We start from the raw sequence: 3934 nt of genomic DNA, 5'->3' as shown, positions 1-3934 counted from the left end.
GTCTTTGCGGCACTCCATTAAATTAGATCCATCACAGCGAGCACCCAGTAACCAGACAGCCTCTCTGGAGGTTAGACGTTTTCTTCTGGCTGTGATTGGTGAACCACAGTCCATCAGTTTACATACAGACTCTGCAAACTTCATGTTAAAATTATAGCCATCAACAGATCTCCATTCTCCCATGTTCTTCATCTTCAGTTTTCCACCACAACGATGGTCTCCATCAACCAACCGAATGTTTCCAGAATCTGAGGATCCAAACCAGACGTTGTTTGTTAAATATATCAAACATTTTACAAATAAGAAGATGAGTCAGCATCATTTACTGAGGTGCTACTATTAAAAGCGTTCTTTGACCTGAGCAGGTGAGTCCAGCAGCTTTTCCAGAATATTTTTGGACAGAGCTTCTACATTTCAGGAGAGCAGACTCATGACCTTCACAGAGGAACTCTCTGCTCCACTCTGGAGCCTCTGTTTCTCCATAGAGCGCCCCCTGGAGGCCTGATGGAGGCCCACATCCCAGCTCCCTACAGACCACCTCTGCATCCTGCTGGTCAAAGTCATCTTCATTCACTGAGGACCACGAGCCGTTCAGCATCACCTCCAGCCTGCCTGAGCACAGATGGTTCACCAGCCTGATGGAGTCTGTGGATCCAGAGGAGAAGATCTGACACCCTCGCTGCACTGCCATCACAGACACAACGTTTCTGTTTCTGTCATTAAACCAACATTTCACATTTAGATTCTGTGTTTGAATGAAATGAACCTTCTTGAATGAAACCCGTTTAACGAGTGTTTCTTCTAACGAGGGCTCAGCAAAAACTGTTTTTCTGTTCATTGTGGTTTAACAGGAGCATTTCCATGTCAGGCAGAAGAACATGAAGAACAAATATTCATTCCCTTAAGAATGCAGCCCGACTGCTGTGGAGCTTCAACTAAATTCACATTTTTTATGTTTAAACTTTTTTAACATTTTAGCTTCCAAAACTACTTCTTCTGACATTGTAAAAAACATTTGACATATTTTCCATCATCATCTGCTTCACTTCTTTTCCTGCAGTCTTTATAAAAAAAAATGTTCACATTTAAATACTTGAAATGCTTTATATCAAAATGTGATCAACTGCTTTGCATCTGTTTTTATATAAATACAATTATATGTTTTTCATAGGAGGATTTGATGATACTGACCTGAACAGGTGATCTCCACATCAAAAAAGGAAATCACAATTCCAATAAAATCAGAGAACTCAGGGATTAAAGGGTTGGTGGGCTGATCTTGAAAGTTATCAATTCTCCTCATAGACACCACAGATCCACAGTCCAGTGATTTGCACACATCATCCACACGCTCCAAGTTCCAGCTCAAATAATAAGTGTCTTCAACCTCTTCTTCCCATTCTTCCAGAACCTTCCTCTCCAGTTTGCCAGTGCAGCGGCTGGCTCCTCCCACCAGCCTGAATTCCTCTGAACCTGCTGGTCACAGACACGAGGACAGCGACTTCAGTGGCTTCAACACAGCTGACAGTCTGTTTGTCAGGATTGTGGTTTTTACCTGAATGGAGTTCAGCACAGAGTCCTGAGGAGAAACCAGAAACATGGAGAAGCATCAAGACTCTGACTACATCAACTGTGTTCATCAAGGTCTTTGAAACTCAAATCTTTCATTCAATTGGAGCAAAACGGAGGAAAAAGAATTGATATTCTGAGGTTGTGAGATCAAATATTTCACACACTTGGGGGGGGTCAGTCAGGAAGCTGTCTCCGAACATCTTCCTCAGAAAATCCTGTAAAGGGTGATCGGGGGGTGTCAGCCTGCGGTGAACCCTGGGGGTGGAGCTACTTGGCAGTGGTTCCCTCTCCCAGTGGTTGCTGCATTGATTCAGGCCCCTCCCATCTCGTTTTTAATTGCGCCTTAGACAAATATGATCCTTGCTGGGGATGTATGAGGAGAAAATAGTTCCATTCGATTTGTATGTGCTTAATTCTTGATCTGTGACTCGTACAGTACATTTTCTGTGTAATTGTGTGCACTTGTAATTTTGTATTTTTATACTCTTTTGTACTTTTTGTTTTTTTCAGGGATGAGTTTGTAACCTTTCATGTATCAATTATTGGGCCACATTTCTTTAAGGAGGTGGGAAATTTTCGATTTTTCACCAGAACCCTGTTATGAGTTGTTATATCAAAGATCTTGTTACTTTGCCCAGATTGGCATCACAGGGGCCCCACCCTGGAGCCAGGCCTGTGATTGGGGATCGTAGGGGAGCGCCTGGTGGCCAGGGTTCCTCCCACGGGCCCCAATTGGGCCAAGCCCAAATGACCAACGTGGGATCACTCTCCACTGGACGATTAGTTAGCCTCGAAGAGGTTCTTGCAAACCGTTCGGTGCCTCAGGAGGGGAAAGCAGTTTTCTGCAGGCACCATTTTCAGTGCAGGTGGGGAGCTGCTAACTTCAACTATATTTTGATGATCTCTTCAGTCCTGTTGACATGCCTTCCCCCGAGGAAGCAGAGGCTGGGGACTTTGGGGTGGAGTTGTCCATCACCCAAGCTGAGGTCATTGAGGTGGTAAAAGAGTTCCCCTGTGGCAAGACCCCAGGAGTGGATGAGGTTCGCCGTGAGTACATCGAGTCTCTGGATGCTGTGGGAGTGTCTTGACTGATACATATCTGCAGCATTGCATGGCAGAAAGAAACTTTACCACTGGACTGGCAGACTGGGGTGATGGTTCCCCTTTTCAAGAAGGGGACCAGAGGAGTGTGTTCCAACTACAGGGGAATCACACTCTTCAGTCTCCTTGGAAAAGTCTATGCCAGGGTAACGGAGAGGAGAGTTCATCCAATAGTCGAACCTTGGATCCAAGAACAACAGAGCAGTTTCTGTCCTGGTTGTGGAACTGTTGACCACATCTTCTTCAGGGTGCAGGAGGGTTTGTTTGAGTTTGTTCATCCAACTCATATGAATTTTGCACATTTGGAGAGGGCGTTTGACTGCGCCCCTCGTGCTGCCCTGTGGAGTATGGGGTCTGGGAACCTTACTGAGGGATGTCCAGTCCCTCAGTAAGGTTCCCTGTTCCCAGTGCATGTTGGACTCCGACAGGGATAACCTTTTTCACTGGTTCTTTTCATAGTTTTATAGACAGAATTTCTAGGTGCAGCCAGGGCCCAGAGGGGATTTGGTTTGGGGACCACAGCATTTCATCCCTGCTCTTTGCAGATGATTTTGTCCTGTTGGCTTCATCGACCCAAGACCTCCAGCATGCATTGGAGTGGTTTGCAACCAAGTGTGGAGCAGCCGGGATGAGAGTCAGCACTGCTAATTCTAAGACCATGGTTCTCAACCAGAGAAAGGTAGTTTGCTCTCCCTGGGTGGGTGGAGTGCTCCTGCTTCATGTGGAGGAGTTTGAATATCTTAATGTCCCTTTCACGAGTGAGGGAAGATCGGAGCGTGAGATCAACAGGCGGACCCTGTCTCTGGTGGAAGAACCAGAGCCTTAAACAGCAGTGGCCGTGTCTTGGTGCTGGGTTCCTGGGCCTGACGGCTCTTTCTCCACATAGGGAGAGGGATCCTTGAGTTATCTGCATGACCAATATCCAGGGATACCATAATATCTGAGCCTGGGGTGTCCGTGTTCCTGGGGTGTAGGTTCTAGTCCTTACCCTTGAGCACTGAGCCTCTCCAGTGGGTGAGCCTGATCGGGCCATGTTTACCACACTTATGGGCGACCTTCACTTCTCTTGGGCATCCCCTTTTGGACGATAGTGGGCTGCCCCTGCCTTGCTCTATCCTGGACCTCCCATGAAGTGGGTAAGTAGTTGCCTGGAGCAACTACTAACCTCTCCCTTGGGGGGCCCTGGATCATGCCTGGGGTTGAGGGATGTTCAGAACACCCGGGTGGTGGTGGGTTGCTTGTCTGTGGCTGGGGGGGGGGC

At 47.1% G+C, this 3934-nt stretch overlaps 1 protein-coding gene and 1 long non-coding RNA gene across 3 annotated transcripts in view; both read right to left on the bottom strand.

Annotated features, from left to right (window-relative positions):
- LOC112149961 (scavenger receptor cysteine-rich type 1 protein M130) overlaps nt 1-3934 on the bottom strand; it is a 25488-nt gene that overhangs the window by 5357 nt on the left and 16197 nt on the right. The gene's annotated exons all lie outside the window — the stretch shown is intronic.
- The window catches only part of LOC112149962, a 4687-nt gene continuing 2180 nt past the window's right edge, over nt 1428-3934 (bottom strand). The window contains exons 2-3 of one of the 2 annotated variants that reach the window (XR_002919864.2): nt 1556-1579; nt 1428-1476 (exon numbers count right to left, since the gene is read on the bottom strand). This is a non-coding gene — a long non-coding RNA (uncharacterized LOC112149962). The remainder of the gene's footprint in view (nt 1477-1555; nt 1580-3934) is intronic. The other variant, XR_004948867.1, reaches the window with a different exon arrangement.

The sequence above is a fragment of the Oryzias melastigma genome, linkage group LG13 (genome assembly GCF_002922805.2).
Source record: "Oryzias melastigma strain HK-1 linkage group LG13, ASM292280v2, whole genome shotgun sequence".
Classification (NCBI taxonomy): Eukaryota; Metazoa; Chordata; class Actinopteri; order Beloniformes; family Adrianichthyidae; genus Oryzias; species Oryzias melastigma.
The sequence above is the reverse complement of the archived record's forward strand: the minus strand, read 5'-3'. Positions and strand labels throughout refer to the sequence as shown.